Below are 23828 nucleotides of genomic sequence, written 5' to 3'. Positions count from 1 at the left end.
TTTTCAATCAGACACAAAGATTATTTCTATTTCTTTCCAGCACTAGCAATGAGACTTTTAAAAAGAGTTTGAGTTTGGGAAAGTAGTGAATACTTAGTTGTCCAATTATTAGCCTAGATAGACTGTTTGTTTTGGGATAGTTTTTGTTGTTGTTGTTGGTAAAGGAAGAAAGAAAATATGTGGATTTTTGTTCTTGGAGCCACTGGGTGAGTTTTGTCTCCAGTGCTCCAACACTTTTGGCATGAGCCTTTGCCCACCAATGCCCAGCTAGCATTTCATAGGACTCTTTGGAGTTTGGACTGTCATTTTACCCAACATGTGGGTGTAAATAAGGGGAAAGTTCTTTGCTTATTCTGGCTTAGTGAAGAGGAAAGAACAGATTCACGTGGCTGGCAGAGACTAATTCTAGGGTTAACACCCAAATGGCAATAGCATTTCAAGAATCAGAATCTTTGACCTTAAAACTCCAGTTACCATTAAGTTTCTGGGCTGTCACAGAGAAACTTCAGGCTTAATGATTCTTAATAAAATGGTCCTTTGATGAGTGTTTGAACTATGATTATTCACTAGAAAGAAATGTTTAGACATATCTTCTTTATAACATACACTGTTTCTGAACAGTCCATCTACTAATAAAGAGGTAGTTCACCTTTTTTGACATTAGCTCTGAATATTGGGTAAGCCATTGAACCTGTCTGATGATATCCACAATGCAAAGTTGTTAAGAAGATCAAATAAGATGTATGTGATGCAGGAGACACCTTAGTTACCATTCTTTCCAGGTTTCTTTATAGGCTGAAAGTTCTTCAAAGGGATGGTCTATGTCTTAATAGATTTTCTTCATTTTATCACAACATCTGGGTTCACACAATGTTTATGGAATTTGCCATATAACTCAGCTGGCTCAGAGTTCAGATTTTTCCACAGGCTTTGAATCACTTGCATGCCTCATTCAGTTTTTGTGTTTTCTGTCATTTTAATCTAGTGGACACCCAATTCCCTTTTTTTCTTCATGGGTTTTTGTTCTGTTCATGCTCTTTGTTAAGTCAACAACCAGCCTCTGAGCTGGTCGTGATTTTGTCTTTATTAGCTCTTCTTGGATCTGAGAATCCATAATGACCATATCATCTGGTGTTGACTTAACAGGCAATGATCATTGATCCACCTGTCAATGTCATATTAATAAAATAATAGCAGAAGGCTAAAGGTTCCTTTACTTTGTTTCCAACTTAAGGACAGCCTTATGTAGGCAGTTCACTGCTTGATCCTGCTGTAGCTCCGTGGTCAGGAGATCTCATGCCAGTCAACAAAGGAAGTATTTGAGGCAGGTAAAAAAAAATTGTATACTTTTCCTTCCTCTGCCCCCAACATGCAAACATAAATGCAAAGAAACATGCATGCACATACACACACACACAGCTGATCTTCGTTGCCAATTACGGCATAGTTTTGGTCTGGTGGAACAAAAAATGCCAGCCAGGTGAGTCATATTCTGATTTATTGCATAAACATTTTCCATGTGAAAATAGAAAGAAAAATGAAACCATTGCCTGTTCAAGCTGGAAAAGGCTAGTGTTTCCATGATACTGGCTGTAATTCTGGGCTGGGCTGGGCTGGGCCGGGTGCTTCAGGATCACCTGGGGGAACTTTATAAAGAAAGAAACTGACTTTTAGGTCCACTCTTGGAGTTTTTCAGCCAAAGCTCTCTTGATGTTGCTTGAGTTTGACCAATTTGGGGGAACACTGCTTTCCCCTAATCTCTTGGTTTTATAGCAGAGAGCATGAAGGTTCTGGAAGAAGTGATTTGTCCAAATTTCTTCAGGGAGCAAGAGGAAGAGCTGAGAAGGAAACGGGAATAAATGAGCATTTAGTGAATGTGAGAGTTTGGGAGTTGTATTCAGTTTTCTATACATTTGTCTTATGGCCTTTGGAAAGAGGTATTAGCTTCTCCATTACAAAAGAGGGAATTCAAGTGCAGAGAGGCTAAAAAATTTTCCCAAACTCCCATAGAAAGTGGTAGAGATAAGCAATGGATCTAAATTTGCCTCACCCCAAAGCCTCCCAGTTTATATCTTGTCTCCTGATTCCTAGTCTGTGATAACACAGTAGGAGCTTACTTATTATAAAATAAATGAACAGCTCAAAAGTTGCAGATTATTATTATATTGACATGCCACTATTCAGTCTCCTGAGCCTGAGTTCTCTTCTGTTCAGGATTTGTGCTGGTTCTGCCTGACTCTATGATTCAATATTCTAAATCTTCGGGTTGAATGATAGCACCAACCTAGCCCCCTGCAACAAGATTCACTTCAAAATATTTTGACAAATATTTACTGAGAATCTACTATGTATAAGATGCAACGTTAGGAACTTAGAGGTAAATGTGAAGGAACAAATTTTGATATTTATAGAGCCTACAGTTGAGGGAGCCATGAGAAAAGAAGTTATGCTAATAAAATGTGATGAGAGTTATACCAGAGGAATGGGTATGTAGCAGGAAAATTTAACCCATACTCAAGGCCAAGGTAAGCCTTCCTGAAGTTGACAGCTAAAAGATGAACAGGAGTTAGCTAAGTGGAAGGTTTTGGAGCAAGTGTGTATGGTAGAGGGGGAGATGTTTCAGATGAGGAACATCTGTGTGATTTCCAAGAGTCTAGACATTGTGTAAAGAGTTTGCATCTGACCAGTTCACCAAACTGAAAGAAGCTTATTTCTGGAAAGAGAGGGAGAGAGGTGAGATGTTAGGAGGGAACATAGGAAATCCCCAGATGCAGCAAAGCTATGAAAACCCCATTAAAGTCTTTGGATTTTATTCTAAAGTGTGGCTAGGCCACTGAAGTTTCACAACCTTCTAAAAATGACTGGGGGGATTAAAAACAGGGTGCAACATACACAGGTTTATTGTTTGGAGGATACTTTGACAGTAGTGATAGATTGGGGTGGGTTGAACTTGGAGGCAGGGAAGCCAGATAGGAGCTATTTCACTCAGAGATCAAAGTTGTGTTTTATTCTTGCTGTACTTGCAGCATGTCACACACTGTCAGGTACTAATATGCATTAAGTAAATATTACTTGAATGAAGGATGTGGAAATAACTGTAAGGATAACACTCTTCTTCCCCACTGCCAATATTTCTGCTTGTTTTGGCTTCTTTGTCTAAGTTTCTCCGCCCCCCCCCGCCCCCACTCCAGGTATGCATATATTTTTTCTATCTATCTGAAGAAATATTTTAGGTTCAGCTTAAGACTAGGTGCTTCTTGAAGCCTTTCCCCCCTGACTATTCTTAGTTTCATTGATTTTTTTCCCTATCCTTCTCAATTCCAATATCACTTAGAATCTGTTTAAAGTTTTATGGCATTTTGCCATGAATGATATTGTTCCATGTGGATGAATCTTCAACTACTTCTAAGTTTAGCTTAAGATTTTAAAAAAATATATGAAGCCAACAAACATACTAAGGCTATGAGGCTAGGAAGAGCTAACCTCTTTCACACAGTTGTAGAAATATAAAATTTCTTCCTGAAAAAGGAATACAAAAACATGGAAAAACATACATACATGTTACATACATATTTCTTTAAAATAGTCATACTGTTTGAATCAAAATTTTCTACTAGAAATCTATGTAATCAAATAGGCAGAAATTATAATAAATATTTATGTTCAAATATATTTATTTGCCTTTTCCAATTTTAAGAAATTAGAAGCAATCTAATCATTCAATCATTGGGAGCAGAGGTTAAATAACATTATAATCTTAGGTAACATATGACATAGAAAAATATTTGGGGAAAAATAACTTTTTCAATGGCAATTGAAAAAGTGAAGTTATAAAAGTCAGGATTATAAATATTTTTATTTTTTATGTATTCTAGATTTTTTCACAATGACAATATGGTTAAACTGACAATATAAATATTATGTTGAAGCACTACAATAATATTTCCTGCTTTCTTACTACAAACTCCCTAAGTTGGCCAATAGGGCTACCATTCAACATTCAGAAAACCCCTCGCATATCTCCCTGGCAGTGATAGAGAAGGAGAAGCAAACTTCCAAGCTGGGTCTTTCAGGAGGGGAGATGGCTTTCCTTCCCTCTCTCCCTCCACAGGTCAGCCTTTGGTTGGTTGCCATGATCACATTTGCAGAAACCAAGTTTGCAACTCAACTGTTCAGTTGGATTGATCTCTTCTGGTTTGCCTCCTATGGATGTTCACTGAGAGGTGAAACACTGCAGCTATGGCCGTGACAGAGCTGGATGACACAGCAACCTGGGAATATATCCTAGTAGGATTCCAGAGTCCAGACCTGCCACAGTCTGTCCTTTTCATCTCATGGTTGCTTATGCTCTAGAAACAATTATTGCAGGTCAGACTCACATCATCTCTCCTTTTATAGAGAATTATTGGTTCTTGTCCTGTTCAACAGTGACAGGATATTTCCATAAAGTTCTACCTAGGTATGGCCTAGCCTATGTCGGCGGGGGAACAAATGCTAGGAGAGTTGTCATCATATCCCACAATGTCCCAGATGAAAAGACTTTGACATGTGAAATATATCATGTTATCCCTTGAGTGTGGGGAAAAAAACCCTCTAATGCAAAACAGGAGAAGCACAACAGCCAGGCAGCAGGAATCAGTCAGGAACCAGTGCCCTCATCTCAGTGGGAACCAATAGCCAATTCTTGATAGACATCTCAACATATTAAAAGCTGCAATGTTTGATGTTGGCTTATGTGACTTCCATCTGCAACATTTTGTAGGTCCTGCAGGTACATTCTGACTGGCCCCCTGCAGCAAAAATAGCCTACATGTACTGAGCTTACACTGGGTGCCAGACAGTGCTTTAAGATTTAGGCATGTAGTACTTGCTTTACGTCCCACAGCAACCTTGTGAGGAAGGTATGATTATGATCATCACCTCATATACATAACCACTGAGGTACAGAGAGGTTGTCTGCCCAAGGTCAAATAGGTAGTAATTAAAAAGCAAGGATTTGAGTTATGGCACTCTGACCCAGGCATCCACATAAACCACCATGCTATACTAAAGTAACACATGCAAATTGCTTACAGCAATGCCAGGCACACTGAAAGTACAAAATAAGCAACTACTATCAGCTCTCTTTAGTAATTCTGGGCAGTGACCAATTTTCTGTTTCAACTTGATATCTGTGGGGAATTGACAAAACTCCAACAATCCAGAAAGAAATGCTTGCTAAGCATCCTTAGGCTGAAACCTTGGGGGCTATATAACAGAAGGAATTGACACAGCCCTGAACTTCACAGACAGTGGGTATTTGAGATAAGGCAAAGTGGGGTCACCATCCTCTACTCCATATTTTAGTGGGCCTTAAAATGCATTCGGTCCATCTCAAGTCAAGGAGATTATAAATAGGGGAGCATGAGGTGGCCAGTGGTGAACGAATAAATAGTGAGTAGTTTTTGAGTCTCTTAGCCTTCTCACACCCATACATACTTACTTCTTAGGCTGCATGTGTTTTTACTTGTAGTTTTATGAGATTAACTTTCTTTCAATAATATCATTGGTATTAATTTAACCAAATTCCATCTGGACAGATATGGGTTTGGGTGGGTCTGCGGGAGAAGGACAGAGAGCAATAAAACATACGTGGGTATATTCAAGTCAAAGAGCTTATGGTAAATATGGGAGATGCACATATATTTATAGCTTAATAATGTGGGGCAGCCTATCGATTTACATGCCAAATGAGTACAAATAATTATACATGTTTTTGTAGTTCTATGGAGTGGCTACTTAATATGCCACTGATCTCATTCATTGAGAAGCATTTTTCCTTAGTGGAAGTAGAGAACGCAGAGTACATAATAAAATGGCTTAGTTTTTTTTTAAAAAAATCACCTTGTAAAGGATTTTAGTCCATCCTTGAAGAAGGATAGTGTATTGTTTAGGAAAGATCATAGTAATCTCAAAATCTTAGTTGCTTAAGACAATGGTTCTTGCTCACTTTGCATTGCGGGAAGATCTGCTCAATCTCTCCCTCACTCTTGGATCCAGGATGCTGGTACAACCACTATCTGGAGTATAACTAGTTGCAGTACCAAGAGAAAGACAGACTTTCAGAAGGTCCAAAACTGGCAATTAATGCTCTATTCTGTAATTGACACCAGTAACTTACACCTAAATATCATGGGCCAGATCCTCACATGATCCTTAGAAAAGAAATTCTGTCTTGCATTGGAGGAGTAGAGAAGTAGAAATATATGGTAATACCACAAATGACTACCACAGATGTACAGCATTTAGATAAGAGACATGAGAGAGCAGGATGGGAAGACCTAAGACCTAATTAAAGAATGAGAAAACTCAACTTGAAGAGAAAGAAAATGAATTATAATCGAACAGCTGTGTGGGGCTAGACTGGGATAGTCCTACATGCCAGGCTAAGGAATGTTGCCTTTTACACATTGGCCATTGATTCCTAACTTGTTTTTTCAGTAGATAAAATTTTAAAGCAAACTCATGTAGGTCCCAACACGTAAAATAGAAGAAAAAATATCCTCTCTGGTGGGGAAGAAGAGATGAAGGAGTCCTGAAGCCTTTCTACTTGACTTCCCACTCTGTCTCTCTAAATTACTACATATAAGTACATTGAAGTATTAGGGAAATGAGAAGTCCAGTATTATTATTCAGTAAGGGAAGTGGGAAGCCTGCTGTCAAAACCATGGATGGCAACTATAGATTTAAAAGATTGATTAAAGAAAATGTAGGGGGAAACAGAATAGGGAGTTCAATAAAGAGGCATAAAATAATAAGATCCCTGAATGGGTGTTGACAAAAGTAGATGTGTCTCAAAGAAATATTTGACAAACTGGTGACTGATTGAATTTGAGGGTTCGTGGAAAGGGCAGAGTCAAAGAAAAGGACTTGCATGAGGCTTGTGAACTGAGGGAATGATGGAACAACAAATGTTAATATCAAGTTCAAAAGGAAGATTTTTTTATGGATTTAGCCAACAAGGGTCTATGTAGTGCCTAATGTAAGACATAACATGAAAGACTCCTAACTCTGGGAAATGAACTAAGGGGTGGTGGAAGGGTGGGGGGTAGGGGTGACTGGGTGATGGGCACTGAGGGGGGCACTTGATGGGATGAGCATTGGGTGTTATTCTATATATTGGCAAATTGAACACCCATAAAAATAAATTTATAAAAAAAGACATAAAGTGATTTGGAAAATAAAATAAAATTTAATATTAAATATATTAGTTTGAAGTGACAACAGATTATCCTCAATGGCTTAATGCACAATTGTAAATAGGACATTGGCACTCAAGAAAACCCAACACTGCAGAGGTGGGTTGGGAGACATTCACATAGAAATGAAGTGTAGTTCATTGGAATTGATCGTTGTAAGCATAGGCTCCTGTATGTCTGATTCAGAAAGAGATGCAATGAATGGTATTAATCTTATTTTTAGAGTCATTGAACCAGATACTAATCTCTGCAAAGCTTGGTATTAATGAGGACAGTGAGACTTCATTAATTCACAAACCAAGATATACTGAAAAACAATATTTTTATCTTTGAGTGGTTTGGATGGCAAGTTCATATTTATAGTGTTGCAGTAAGTAATTCAGAATTCAAATGGCTTAATTGTCTTTCCTATTTGAGACCCAAAACCATTCCTATTTTGAAGCTTGACATAAAGGAGGGATAGCCTTTGTTAGGTAGAGTCAGTATGGTTATAGGACTTCTGTGGGATAATAAGTTGGCAAACAACTGGAGCCATCCCATGATCCAAGGTATTAGACTATCAAAAATTCTTAGGATGTTGAACCTCTCCCTCCCCTGAGGGTGGAACTGTTCTCCTTCCTTTGCCTGCCCAGCTCCTCAGCTTGGCTCAGAGCATAGAGTTCTTGAAACTTCAGTCACCTGGTCCCATAAAGGTAGAAGGAACAAGTACCCAAATCCTCAGGCATTCCTCTCAATTAAAATTTCCTATTCTTTGGACATTTACCTGGTGGGACATAACCCATGTGACCATTCCCAACCCATCTCTTATCTCAATAAAAACAGGTTCACAAGAAAAAGAATTAAAAAAATTCCTACTTAGATTCTAATTCAACAATTTCTATTGACTCATCCAAGCTCCCGGATTAATTGATCCATTGATACATGTCTTAGGTGTGTGATACAGAATGTGCAGGGCTATCTTCACAGGTTCTATCATTTCATGATCATAAGCTTGATGGGACTAGAGATTAAAAGCCTTTGTTATTAATACTAGAAAAGATAACATCGATAGATAAATATGAGAGTACTCACCCTAAGTTGTACTGAATGACCAGGGTTTGTCTGTAGGAAATAAGGGAAAGCTTAAGGTAGAGCACACACATTTGTTCTTAGGGGTCAAATGATGTAACAGGTTAAGAGTCTGATCCCAGAATCTTGGAAAATTAGAATTTACTCTTCACAGAATTCTTATTTTATGGAGTGGTAGCACAGTTTTGGAATTTGTTCCTTTAGGGAAAGAATTAAACTATGGGAATAGATCCATAGGAAAATAAAGGATATTTAAGATGTGTAAGTAACCCCAATATATATGAGGATGGTGCCTAAAAAAGAACACTGGCCTCTAAAAAAAAAAAAAAAAAAAAGAACACTTGCCTCAAATTAGAATACTTATAATCCTGTCTCTGAGACTTCTTAGCCTTGTCTTTTTTTTAAATTTGCTTTTTATTGACATATAATTTATTTTCAGGTATACAATATGATTCAATATTTATATGCATTACAGAATGGTCAACAATATATCTAGTCAACATTCCTTACATAGTTACCCATTTTTCATAAGAACTTTTAAAATCTACTCTTTTAACGACTTTCAAATATGTAATACAGTATTAATTATAGTTATCATGCTGTACATCTCCTAACTTATTTATTTTATAACTGAAAGTTGGTACCTTTTGTTGCCTTTCACTCATTTTGCTCACTGCTCACCACCACCCTCCCTACCCCTGGCAACCACCAATCTGTTCTCTGTATGTATGAGCATGTTTTTTTTTGGGGGGGGGTGTTGTTTTTTTAGATCTCATATATGAGAACGTACGGTATTTGTCTTTTTCTAACTTATTTTATTTAGCATAATATCCTTGAGTTCCATCCATGTAGTTGCAAATGGCAAGATTTCATTCTTTTTTATGGCTTAATAATATTCCATTGCATATACACACTTGCATACATATATCTACATTGCATACACACACATATATACACACATTTTTTTAAAGATTTTATTTATTTATTCATGAGACAGACACACACAGAGAGAGAGAGAGAGAGAGAGAGAGAGAGAGAGGCAGAGACACAGTCAGAGGGAGAAGTAGGCCCCAAGAAGGGAACCTGATGTGGGACTTGATGCCAGGACTCCAGGATCACGCCCTAGGCCGGACGCAGGTGCTAAACCACTGAGCCACCCAGGCATTCCCACATATGTTCTTTTTGAGGCCATTTATCTACTTATGGGCACCTAGGTTATTTCTGTTCTATATCTTGGCTATGGTAAATAATGCTGCGATAAACATAGGGGTTCATGTATCTTTTCAAGTTAGAGTTTTTGTATTCTTTGGATAAAAACTTAGAAAAGTGGAGTTGCTGCATTGTATGGTAATTCTATTTCTAATTTTTTGAGGAACCTCTTTATTATTTTCCATAATGGCTTCACCAATTTACATTCCCATGAACAGTACATGAGGATTCCCTTTTCTCCACATTCTTACTAATACTTACATCTTGTCTTTTTGATAAGTCATTTTAACAGGTGTAGATATCTCATTTTGGCTTTGATTTGCATTTCCTTGATGAGTAGTGAGGTTGAGCATTTTTTCATGTACCTGTTGGTCATCTGTAAGTCTTCTTTGGAAAAAAAAAAAAAGTCTATTCTATTGCCCATTTTTTAAATCAGCTTTGTGTGTGTGTGTGTGTGTGTGTGTTTATGTATGTATGTATGTGTATGTGTTTAACCATTGAGTTGTATGAGTTCTTTGTATGTTTTGAATATTAATCCCTTATCAGATATATGATTTGCAAATATTTTCTCCTATTCAGGAAGTTGTTTTTTCATTTGGTTGATTCTTTCCTTTGCTGTGTTAGCTATGTCATCTTGAACTAGTTGTTTTCTTTTAATCATGGGTTTGTTCATGTGTAAGAGGTTTGAATAAAATAAAATTGTTTTCTATATTATTATTATTTCAAATTAATGTAAAATCTAGATCTGAGTTTATAATAAGTAGCTACATTTATGCTAAGAGTTCTGAATATATTATCTCACTTTATCTTACAACAATATTCTGAAGAATTTATTGATTTCTTATAAAAATGAGGAAACTAAGCCTCAGAGAGATTCAATGACACAAGGGTACACAGATAATAGGGAGTTATGATGGGATTTAAACTCAGTTTTGATTCCAAATCTCATGCTCTTAACCTCCACGCAATATGAATTCCTGTAGGAAACTCTGAATTGTTCAAAAGCACAAACATGAGAAGCATGTTCCTTGGTTCTTGTTCTGGTCAGAGATTAGCTGGAGAAGTTTTGTTCTTTTGAGCCCAAATGTCCTTAATGATTGAAGCTGTGTCCTTTAAACTTGTGCCTATTCTTTGGATCATCAAAATTTAGATTACCTCTCAGCCAGCTCCTAGGTTGTCATGCCATTATGCCTTTTTAAAAAGTTTCCTCCAGTGAATAGTCACAGGAAGATCATTGTCCAGTCAGCTTTAAAATTGTCCCATGTCTTTATTTCGTCTCTGTCCAAAGCCCAAATGGGTCAGGGGAGGCTATTGATGTCCTTCCCTCTCTCCTGCCCCCTACTAGAGGAGAGTGGTGTTCTCTAAGGACTCAGTCTTTTCTCAAGGGTTTATCATTAGCTTTCCTGTGATAACTGCTTCAATATTTTTTTTGTATTTCTGTATCCTATAAGTTGAGGCTTAGAGGAGGCTTTGCAGATTTAAGTAAAATGGTTTGCTAACCTGTATATTTGTTTGCCTTATAAACTCTTCCTCTGAACTAAAAGACAATACTGTTGGGGTGCCTGGTAAGCTCAGATGGTTAAGCATCTACCTTAAGCTCAGATCATGATCTCCAGGTCTTGGGATCAAGCCCCATGTCAGGCTCCTTGCTCAGTGGGGAGTCTACTTTTCTCTCTACCTCTTTCTCAAATGAATAAATAAAATCTTTTTAAAAAGAGACAATACTATTTTATTTCTTGAGCTCTAGACCAAACCAACCATTGATTGCCTGCTTTACAAAACCTGAAGTTGGAAATGAGAACACTTGGCTTCCATTCACAGACTAACTAGGATGTCTGTTACATTTCATGAGGAAAAAGTCTCCAAGAATGATGGAATCTGGGATTGAAAAGAGCCTTCATGGTCTTCTACTCCAGCTTTCTGTCTATTGATTGAATAGCTTCTACTTTAGAGGTGTTCTTTTTGAGGCTTGATATAAATAGAACCTAACCTGCCTCACCCTCCCAGGGGGAACTCTTGGATTTGAGTGGGGTGGCTGTTGAACAATGGTGGCTGTGCCCACTAGTATCCGATTGGGGAGGAAATAGATGTGATTCAGCTGTGAAAATCACAAATTAGAGTTTGGCTTTTAGAACACTGCATATTTTTAGAACCAGAGGAGAATAAAGTCTAGTAAATATTATTAATATTATGTTCAGGAGGAAAATGCCTTCCTAGTGATTGGTTGGAAAAACTTCTAATATACATTTTTCTAATAATTTGATTTTATGCAAGATAATATTTTTATTTATGAACCACTCCCTCCTTTTAAAAGATTTCTCAGATTAGGGAGCTCAGTGGGCTCACTTTGTTAAAGCTACGGGACCTAGTTTTGCCAACTGAAAGCTGCTTGAGAGTAGGAACATTTTCTTGTTGTTACATCATCTCCTCCATAGCATGGTAGCTGGTGCCTAGTAGGAGCACAGAACATGTTTGTAGAGTGAGTGGGTAATTAGAAAATAAATATCCTGATAACAGAAGTTAAAATAGGTGCTGCCTTGCTGTGTGCTCACATGGCTTTCCTTGGTGTGTATATATGGAGAGCAAGCTTGGTGTCTTTTCCTCTTCTTCATTCCATCATAAGGGTTCTACTCTCAGGAGTTCACCTGAACTAATTGTCTCCCAACAATACCACCTTCATCACATTGGAGGTTAGGATTTCAACATACAGATTTTTGTGGGACATAAACATTCACCACATAATAGAGGTGGCAAGGCTAAATAGCTTTTCTAAAGCTACTTGCATAGCATTTAGAGGTTAAGGATCCAAGGCTTTCTCTGAACCATGACCCAGGCTCCCAGCAACACATTCCAGGGACTCTTGAGGGGTGATGTTGGCTTCCCCTGTGGTATCTTCTTTTCTGGCTAATGGATGTCCAGGCAGAGAGCAGAATCTACGGGAAGATCCCTTCCTTGTTTCTAGGGAAACTACCACCTGTCCACATTTTCTCATTGTCCCAGTTCTTTCTCCATGTTCTGGGATTTCAGTGAACAAGACAAAACTTAGAGTAATTCTCGAGTCATTAAACTTTTGTTTCTAGGAAATAGACTCATTATATTAAAAATTCCTTACTTGATCAAATAATTTCAATAAAAAGGCCATTTTTTCCTCTATATAAATGCAGGGAGGGGGCTTGTTGACAACTGAATATTTGGTTGATAGTGTTTCCTTGAACATTAAGTATTGAGCTGGGGAATGAGAATGACAGATGATAATTTCTCATTAAGTTGCCTGGCCATTACCTGCCAATAGGGTTGAAACAGATGTTTTGCTAGCATCCTCTTTTTTGAAATCAGTTCCTGAGTTTTACTTTATGTTATTTGATGTATTTTGCCTCATACCCAGACCTGGATACTATGAACATTTCTTTTAAACTGAGAAATTCCTCCTTGTATTCTCATTAAAGAATAATTGGTGGTGGGAAGAAAAAAATACGAGGGTTGAGAGTATTCAGATATTTGCCTTGGTCTGATAGGCCATGGCATCTGAGGAGTTCTAGCCTGAAGCAAAATGGGAATTAGGGGAATGTTATTCTTTCTTTTCAAATCACATCTCCTTTTCTCCTGGCTCCTACATGCTCATTTACACCTTTCATATTCCAGAAAACTTTACATCCCATCAAAACTTTCCTGTCCCATCAGGACCTCACTGTCTATTGGGTGACAAAAACTGCTAATGAGTAATTCCATTTTACTTGTTTAAGGTTGAAGTATGTAAATTGTTATTGCCTATCCAACAATGGATTTTTACTGTTTATTATTATTTGCACAGAACTGTGCCACAGAATTGAAATGGAAGTGAGGGTTGGGCAAAAATATGGGAAAAATAGTCTCTGTCCTCAGTTGCCTCTTGTTGCAAAGACAAAGCATACCTTTATGAACTTTAGTAGAAATAAGTAGTACATACCACACTCATGTATACTGAATGTGTAGCTAAACCCTGGAAGAGAGGAAAAGTCCTACTATGATGTTATCAAAAGAGCATAAAATCTGTAAAAGTCCTCAAGAAGTAATGTTAAAGGTAACTATCTATTTGATGGCTCCTTGAGCACTTGCTGTAGGTATAAAAAGGTAGGAATGATTTTGGACAGAGTGGCCTTTTGGTGATCCTGTAATCTCATCATAAAGACTGACAGCTAACTCACCATTCATACACCATCTTCTGAGCTGAGAATGCTGGTGATGTTGAGTGAGGTTTGTCAGAATGTCCCCACACTGTTGTCAACAAGAAGGCAGTGGGGAGGCAAGCAACAGGCAATGAAGTAAATGGCAGCAATTAACATCAGCACAGAAAGAGAACCCCTAGTGGGCTAAGCCAGTTAATGCATTTTCCTGACTTGCTATTAGTAAAACCTAATTAAATCAGATGCTACTAATTTGAAACTCTTGCTCATTTGGACCGGCCTGAGCTAAATGTTGCTTCTACTCTAGCTATGAAAGAAAGAGTTTTCTTAGCAAATTACTGGGGTAAACAAGATTGCAGAGAATTAAAATGCTTAATAGAATAGTAGAGAATCAATTTGCAAGAAAACAATCATTGTGCTAATTTTAAACTGTTTTTTACCTGTTCATTAAAGCAGCCTATTAAGGACCTCAGCCTCTTAACACTTTGTTATAGTAGTTTGAGTTGTTATATTCCTTGGCAGTAAAGAGAAAATTTCATTTAGACTTCTGTAATTCGTACTAGCATCTTCATAGCCCAGTTAGCCTGAATTAATGAAATTTGTTTATGAATAGGGCATCCTCCAAGAGTCAATTGGGGAGATCACCAGACTTTATTCCTTTTCTTCTGAAGCTTAAATTTTGAGTTTGCAGAACTCATACAGCACTTTCAGTTGTACACAGATTTCTACATTAAATTGAAAGTTCATGGACATGATCCCCTAACTAGGGACAAGTGTCTGATTGAGCATCACCTTCATGCATATGTTTGACTTCTGGGTCCCTAGGAAAAGAATGACAGCAAAGAACAGAGTTGATCTTTGCTGAAGAAGTTTGAGGTTGTTGGGAGAGAACCACAAGCGTCTACGGTTAGCACTTTTAAATTAGACTCTAAGGAATTAGATCTGCAAACAATTTCAGGTTTGCAAGTTCTTCATTGTATTTGTTTACTATACTACATTTGTTTACCATATATACTATACTATGTATTTTTTACTATATGTGTATATATATGTATAAAAGTAAATATTTAGAGAGAATAAACATATACATGTGTATATGTGGATAGATTTTTCTATCCTAGTCTAACGATAATAACCTAAAGAAAAGACAGATACTCTGGATCTTTTGGGTGGCTACTTTATAATCTACTCATAGTTTTTTTAACTGTGTTATTTGTGCTTATTATTGCATTGATATGAAGGAGAACTATCTAATGCTTACCAGTAATAAGAACAAAGATATAAGAAATATATAAGTGGTGTGTTCCCATAATAAAAAGGTAAATGGCATCACTGGCAGCTGTGTAAGTACAGCATTTCTGGAATTTGCATAGAAAAAAATGGGTGGAAGGATGAGATCACCTGTGGCAGGTTCTAATAGATTTGGTGACGTACACCAGAACAGAACATTCTACAAGTGCATTGTAAGCAGTGATATAATTCCAGGAAAATAATATCATGTTAAATTGATGTTGTAAATTTTGACTTTATTGGTTTTGAAATTAGTTTTTCGTATTTGTTTGGGTTTTATAGTTCTTTAAGAGTTAGAAGCATAAGGGATTTATAGGTAGTTTTCTTTTTATTCATATTTAAGTAACATTATAATAAATATATTTTAAACCAACACTGGTAGTCCAAGAAGAATTTATTTTTTAAAAGGAAGTTGAAGAAATAATGATTGATAAAATCACAGATTATTGGAAATTGAAGATTCCTTGGAGATTATGTCTGGTGTTTCTGAGATTGGGTTCCAGGGAACTCTGTGTTGGGAGTGTTGTACTGTCCATATTTTTTTTTGAGGAACCTCCATACTTTTTCCACAGTTCCAGTACCAGTTTACATTCTCACCAACAATCCATGAGAATTCCGTTTTCTCCATATTCCCACCAACATGTGTTATTTCTTAACTTTTTGAAACCAGCCAATCTGACAGGTATGAGGTGATATCTCATTGTTGTTTTGATTTACATTTCCCTGATGATGAGTGATAGTGAACATCTTTTCATGTGTCTGTTGGCCATCTGTATGTCTTTGGAAAAATATCTTCTCATGTTATCTGCCATCTTTTATATGGATTATTTGGGGGATTTTTATTGGTGTTGAGTGCATATGTTTTTTTCTTTATATACTTTGGATATTAACTCTTTATCAGATGTATCATTTGTAAATATCGTTTCCTATTAGGTAGGTAGCCTTTTTTTGGTTGTTGTTGATGGCTTATTTACTGTGCAAAGTTTTTTTTTTTTTTTTGGTGTAATCCTAATAGTTTATTTTTGCTTCTGTTTCCTTTGCCTAAGTAGATATCTTAGATATGTAGAAAAAATATTTCTACAGTTAATTTCAAAGTAAATACTCCCTATATTTTCTTATAGGAGTTTTATGGTTTTAGGTCTCACATTTAGGTCTTTAATCTATTTTGAGAGTTTATTTTTGTGTATGGTATAAGAAAGTGGTTCAGTTATCCCAGTACCATTTATTGAAGAGACTGACTTTTCCCCATTGTATATTATTATTCCTTTGTTGTAGTTTAACCATATAAGTGTGGGCTTATTTCTGGGTTCTCTGCCCTGTTCCATTGATCTATGTCTATTTTTATGCCAGCACCATCTTGTTTTGATTACTACAGTTTTGTAGTATATTTTCAAATCTAGGATTGTGATACCTTCAGCTTTGTTCTTTCTCACGATGCTTTGGAGATTGGGGGTCTTTTGAGATTCCATACAAATCTTAGGATTATTTGTTCTAGTTCTGTGAAAAATGCTATTGATATTTTGTTAGGGTTTGCATCAAATCTGTAGATTGCTTTGAGTAGTATGGACATTTTAACAGTATCAGTTCTCCCACTGAGCATGGAATATCTCCCCATTTATTTATGTCCTCTTCAATTTCTTCATCAATATTTTATATCTTTTCAGAGTACAGGTCTTTCACTTCCTTGGTTAAATTCATTCTTAGGTATTTTATTATTTTTGGTGCAATTATAAATGAGATTGTTTTCTTAATTTCTCTTTCTGATACTTTGTTATTGCATAGAAATGCGACAGATTTCTGTATATTTTATAAAATGAAACTTTACTGAATTCATTTATCAGTTCTAGTAGTTTCTTGGAGGAATCTTTGGGGTTTTCTATATATAGTTATGTCATCTGCAAATAGTGACAGTTTTACTTCTTCTTCACTAATATGGAGAATTTTATTTCTTTTTCTTGTCTGATTGCTGTGGTTAAGGCTTTTAGTACTATGTTGAATAAAAGTAGTGAGAGTGGACATCCTTGATTCTGATACTAGAGGAAAAGCTCTCAGTTTTTAACCATTGAATGTGATGTTAGCTGTGGGGTTTTCATTGATGGCCTTTATTATATTGATGTATATTCTCTCTAAACTTACTTTGTTGAGAGTTCTTATTATAGACAGATATTGTACATTATCAAATACTTTTTCTGCATCTACTAACCTGATCATGTGGCATTCGTCCTTTGTCTTGTTGATGGTATCACTTTGATTTGTAAATATTGAACCACCCTTGCATCCCTTGAACAAATTCGACTTCATTTCATGGTAAATGATTCTTTTTAATATATTGTTTGATTTGGTTTGCAAATATTTGGTGAAAATTTTTGCATCTATGTTCATCAGAGATATTGATCTGTAGTTTCCCTTTTTTTACAGTGTCTTTATCTGGTTTCAGTATCAGGGTAATAATGCTGGCCTCATAGAATCATTTTGGAAGCTTTCCTTTCTCTCCTATTTTATGGAATAGTTTCAGAAAAATAGGTATTAACTCTTCTTTAAATGTTTGGTAGAATTCATCTGTGAAGGCATTTGGTCCTGGACTTTTGATTTTGGGAGTTTTTGATTACTGATTCAATTTCATTGCTAGCAATTAGTCTGTTCAAATTTTCTATTTCTTTCTGATTCACTTTTAGAAGGTTATATGTTTCTATGAATTTATCCATTTCATCTAGGTTTTGGCATATAGTTTTTTATGATAGCCTTATCACATTTTTTTCCCCTAAAGTCTGCTTTGTCTTACTGTTACCACTTTTTAATCTGTGTTCAATCTGTCTGCTTTTAGATTTTTCTCTTATCTTTAGTCTTCTGCAGTTTTACTGTGATGTATCAAATACTATGGGTTGAATTGTGTCCCCCAATAAAGATACGTTGAAGTCCCAACCCCTAGCACCTCAGAATGTGACCTCATTTGGAAATAGGGTCTTTACTGAGGTAATCAAGTTAAAATGAGGTCATTATATAGGGCCTAATCCAATATGGCTAGTATCCTCCTAAAAAGTAGAAATTTAGACACAGAAATAGGTACATGCAAGGGACAGATGATGTTAAAACATGCAGAGAGAATTCCATGTGAAGACAGAGGTTTGGAATGATGCATCTATATGCCAAGGAGTAACTAAAGATACCAGGAGATAAAGAAGCATGAAATAGATCCTTCCCTACTAACATCTTGATTTCAGATTCATGGATCCCAGAAGGGTAAGACAATACCTTATTATTGTCTTAAGTCATCCAACCTGTGGTACTTTGTTACAGGACTCCTTGGAAACTAATACACCAAGATATGGCTTTCATTACATTTTTCTCACCTATTACTCTGGCCAAAACTGTCAGTGCATCATTAGTGCAAACTAATTATCTCACCTGGGGAATTTAGCATTTTGGAAACTAGGACTTACTGTCTAAAAATTTCCCAAAATTTGCTAAAGACATCATTTCTTCACATATTTCTTCTCTTTTCTCTTCTGAGATGCAAGCATATAGTAGACCTCTTCATCATGACACATCTATCTCATATTTTCTTCTGTATTTTTCTTCTCTGTGTGGTTCAGCCTGGATATTTTCTAATATCTATTTCTAGTTCGCTATTTTTTTAGTCTGTTGTGACTTCTGGAAAAATATATCAATGTATTAAATTTTTAATTTTACTCATTGTATTTTGTTCTTGCATTTCTATTTCATTCTGCTTTGTAGATTGCCAGTTCTTTGGTTACATTATCTACATTTTTATCTTACATATATTATAATTATTTTAAAATCTATATCTGATAATTCTAACCTGTGATTTTCCTTTTACTGTCTTTTTTGTTTTGCTTTGCTTTTAGTTTTCAGTCGTTTAACCTTGTTTCTTGGCTTACCTGGTAACTTGATTGAATGCTGTGTATATCTTATAAAAGATTTTAGTGACTCTATATAATGTTATCTTTCTTCAAATAGAGTATTAACATATAAGCTTGATCCAGTTAGGACTCACCTATTTCAGATTAGCCTTTACTTCTTGAGTCAAGTCTTTTCAGGTATCTCATCATAAATCTTGGAGTGTTCGCCAGAATGGCTCTTATTTGATGGGCTCTGATCCCCCAATCTCAGGAAGCTGCCAAATTTCTGCTAAATTTTTGGCCTCTTAAGCAGCAGCTTTTGCATGCTTTTTGAAAGTACTACCCCCACATGCACTACTTTAGAGTAAGCAAGTGTCTTCAGGGGAAATTTCTCAAAAAGATTCAGGTTCACCTCATCTTCATTTTTTTCTCCATGATATTTTCTCCCTCAAAATATGGCTGTCTTGATAACTGTGGACTCCATGTTTTGTCTCTCTCACCCTGTGAGGCTGCCAACAGCTTTAGGCTGTTGGCCTTGGCACCATGATCTCTGAATCAGCAAAGGCCCTGAGTCGGGGGAAAGCAGCCATAAATGTCAGGCTCACTTCAATGCAATTCATTCTTCTCCGTAATCTTGGACATTAATGCCTAGTTGCCCTAGTTCTTTTCTAATGCTTTCAAAGAGCTACTTTGCTCACCCCCCCACACACACACCCATGCCCAAATCTAAGTCATAAATTTCTTAGAAGATTTCATCTGATACTACTAATAACATCTTAGGCAGAAATAGAAGTTTCCTTTTTTGTTGTTGTTTCAATATTATAACAAAGGAGATGATAATTTCTGCCTTGCTCACCCCATGGGAATATTTGAAGTTAATTTAGCCTAGAGTAAGGAAAAATAGTAAGAAAGGAAATTAGTTTTGTAACTTATTCACCATATCTTCATTGAGTACCCAAATTACACCAGGCATCCTTAATCAGAAAAGAAAGCTACTCTCATGAAACTTTCATTCTATAAATTTAAATAGATTGATACACGAGTAACATGTTATCAGAGAATGGTAACTGCTATGCAGAGAATTAAAATGAGAAAATGATTACTTTAGACTAAGGGGTCAGGGAAAGGCTTTTGTTTTTGTGTGTGTGTTTGTGTGTATGTGTGGATAATATTGAAATAGAGATCTGAATGACAAGAAGATAGCAGTCATCTGAAGACCAAAGGGAGTAACATTCCAAGCAAAAGGAACCGCTTACACAAAGATAAGCCCCAAAACAGAAATGAGTAAACAAATATTAATACCAACATTCTTGTATGCAACTTCTCTCTTTCTCTACTTTTGGATCTTCCCACTGTCATTCCTACTAGAGAGCCTAAGAGGAGTCTAGCAGGCCATGGAGACTGCAAAATGTAGTTTGCAGATTCTCATTCCTAACAGTAAAGAGCAGAATATCAAAAGGTACACTTTGGCTGAGAAACAGTTTGAAACTAGTGCAGTCCATCTTTTTGATTACTGAGCCTCTTCTACGCATGTTAAAACTTCTAAATAGTGACAATAACAACATTTACACTATATGAGATGCAGCCATTCTTTACACAAATGAAGATAATCCCCCCTCACCCACACACACAAAAAGATTGACACAAAGTGCCACAAGGCATTGTTCTTATCTTCAGTGATATTCTATTTATAGTTAAGTAACAACAATCCTACCTTTCTCTGTAGTCTAAAGATTACATTTAAAAATTAACCATAATCAATGCTTCCGACACAAAAGAGTAGGAAGAGAGAAGAAAAAGATATTTAATGTATACAGAACCAGCAAAGACAAGAATATGTTTAACTGTGACTAGTTATTCAGCCATACTCAATATCCCAACTTTATGGTTTACTACCCATCTCTGTTTTCTTTGCCTTAACTAGCACCTCAGTTAATTGGGATTCTTTATTTGAGGATAAACCAACTGTCATTTCTGAAGGGTCTGAATGTCACCTGTATTTAGTGGTTGAAGGTTTCATCAACATTTGGGTGTGAAAACACCCAAGAGATTGCTGGCACGCCAGCAATCTCTGAGTATCAAATATAGTCCCCTCTCTCTTACTACAGGGAAGCAATTATTTTCCCCCTTGGTAATCAGAATCAAATTAATCAGTAAAATAACCCTATTTCTTTGCCTATTGGTTCTGTGACATAAATGCCAGGTGTCAGTCTTACCTTCCAGTTTAGTCAAATTATCGTTTTCTCTAGCAAAGACATCCTTCCATTGAGAAACAAGGCATCTAAATCAGTACAAACCAAAGTTATAGAATCAGAAAATACAAGTTTTACATCATACACTATCTGAATGCCCATCTTCTACTAACTGTGTGCCCCAGTGGGTCCAGAACAGACATAAAGGAATCTATAAAAGGGAGGGGACACAGCCATCCTGGAATAGCTCTGTGATGTTTGTCCTCTGTAGGTCAGGGATGATGCTGGACATGTTGCCAATGAATGGGCCCTGTTTCGGTTGGAATGATGGGATCTCAGAAAGGCAGGGTCTACATGCTAACTCTTCTTGGGACAACGTGGGCACAATTATCATAGTGGGTAACAGCAACAATATTTACCCAGAGTGTGGTACACAATTGCTGGAGGATCATTGGGGTGACTAATTAATCATGCTTTAGAAATAAATGGACAACTTACTGTTAGGAGTGCTTTGTATGTATCTTACAGTGTTTATAAACAATTCCTGAACCCTAAATGGGAATTCATTATTTAAAGAGAGGTATAAGGAAACCTGAATGGAAGAAAAGTAATAAGGATAGCTGAATTTAACTGTGACTAAACTATTGAATCTGGCACGATCATGGGCAGGAGACTTCTCTTGGGATCTCATCTTTTGTAATTTTAAAATGAGAATAATAAAATGATTTGAATTATAAGAGCTAGTATATATGGAGAACCTACAAAGTACCACACTCTTTTAAACAATTAACATGCCTTATCTCATTCACTCCTATTATGAGATGGGTCATTATTATTAAACCCATCTTGCAGATAAGGCAATGGAAACACAGAGAGGCAAATGATTCATCCAAGCTTCAACAGTTAGTAAGCAGCAGGCTAGGGTCTTAAACCCACACTTCAACTGCCATTAAGTCATGGATGAAGCCCCCTGAACCTTGGTTTCAATCTCAGTGGTTTTCTTTTCCAAGTCTACTCTATGATCTCATAATGGCCCAAGCTGATCCTCAGGAATGACCAATATCAGGGAAACAGAAACCAGCTTTCTGCAATTAGGCTGATTGTGTAACTTAACTCAGGTGGACTAAATTGGCTATAAATTCTTTTACCAGACATCCATGCCCCACAGGCTTCTGGGCACTAGAACAAAAATAACTAAGTGCATAATGATCACAACAGGGACAACTTGCCCAAACATATCCATGTGCCAGAGCACACGGGAGAAGAAGAGAAATAATTTCCTGTCAACACCCCTAATCATTCTGGGAGACTACTTCATAATGATTGCCAAAACAGAAACAGGGTGGTGGGTGGGTGGATGGGAAGGCTGGGGGTGACACGGCATCTCAGAACAGGTAGGCCTCATGGGCATAGCATTGGCTTAGATATAGTTGGTGGCTTAGCTCACCAACTAGTCCTACTTTGGACTTTAAAATACTATACAACATCGAATGTCTTGTCATCATCATGGAATATTACTAGTGCTAAAGGAATCATCACTGAGTTCAAACTCCTGATCTTACAGAGAAGAATATGGAGACCTAAAGAAGTATAGCCAAATCGGAACTCAACCACTCTGAATCCCTGGATTTCCCTTCTGTCCACACTATACCCCATTGCAAGAGCAAGCCCCCCACCTTTCTGAATATCAGAATATCTGATACTGAGTATCTGAGTATTACCTGTAGAATGTATATAACCTCAGATGCTCTAAGTACCCATTATAGGTGTTTAATAAGATCAAATATATGGGAAAAATTTTTTTAAAGTATATACTATGAAAGTACCAGTGTTCTGAGGGTTTTGGGATATAACATTTTCCTTCTCACTGGGTCACCATTTCCACAGCCTTCAGCATGAGTGCCCTAAGGATCTCCCAAAACGGACCTTGAGTTCAAAGATGGGCACATATTACTTAAGGTCAATCAATGGGTTAGAATTAAGAAGGATGGAATGGAAGCATGGGAACTTTTAAGTAGATGGTGGTGGAGGTGGGGGAAACTTTTAGAAAGCCATTCGGTAAAAACCACAAAATATTCTCCTCCTCAATGACAGATTTACTACTTCACTGCTTGCATCATTTAAATCCACACCAGACCAAGGATTTAGGGATGCACCACAGGGGGTAATGTAGCTTAGCCAGGGAAGCAGGCAAAGGTGTCCTAGGTAGGCTTTGTTTGTCTTTGCTTTTTTTTTTTTTTTTTTTTTTAGCTTGGGCACAGTTGCTCCTATAAGGCCTGGTCATCCTTCACGGCTCAGTTAGACATATTTTAAATAATGGTATGTTTTGCACAAATGTTCCCATTTACTGTGTGGCTAATTTTCTCTCTGCTTTCAATCAAAATCTATTATCTACCAGAGACCACACCAGTGCTTTTTGTGTATTATCTCATTTAACCTTTGGAAAAGCATGATGAAGTAGATGTGATTGTAATCTTCACTTAATAAGTGAAAAGCCTGAGGCCCAGGGAGGAGCCAGTTAAGTGCAGGAGCAAAGAATGAAACCAAGACAGTCAGAACTAGAGTCTGCACTTTGAACGCCGGGTCACATTGCCTTCCTATGTTCTGCCTGCTGTTTCATTGTCTTAAGCAATGATTTCAAGCCACATGTTCCAGAGAATGACTCTTTCAAGTTACTTGCCAAGTGTGCAGTACTATTTTTACAAATATTTAAGAAACTCTCGTGTTGATGAGAAATCAAGCTTGCTCTGTATGGCTTTGGAAGGGAAAACTAGGCTCAATGGCTGAAAAATATCCAGAGCCAGATCT

The 23828-nt window shown here is 36.8% G+C and overlaps 1 long non-coding RNA gene across 1 annotated transcript in view; it reads right to left on the bottom strand.

Moving 5' to 3' along the window:
• Positions 1 to 1548: 1548 nt before the first annotated feature.
• LOC140634685 (uncharacterized) overlaps positions 1549 to 23828 on the bottom strand; it is an 89221-nt gene continuing 66941 nt past the window's right edge. The window contains exons 4-6 of the long non-coding RNA XR_012032077.1: positions 8310 to 8339; positions 5483 to 5597; positions 1549 to 1838 (exon numbers count right to left, since the gene is read on the bottom strand). This is a non-coding gene — a long non-coding RNA (uncharacterized lncRNA). The remainder of the gene's footprint in view (positions 1839 to 5482; positions 5598 to 8309; positions 8340 to 23828) is intronic.

Source organism: Canis lupus, chromosome 6, assembly GCF_048164855.1.
Source record: "Canis lupus baileyi chromosome 6, mCanLup2.hap1, whole genome shotgun sequence".
Lineage (NCBI taxonomy): Eukaryota > Metazoa > Chordata > Mammalia > Carnivora > Canidae > Canis > Canis lupus.
This window is presented reverse-complemented; position numbering and strand designations above follow the sequence as displayed.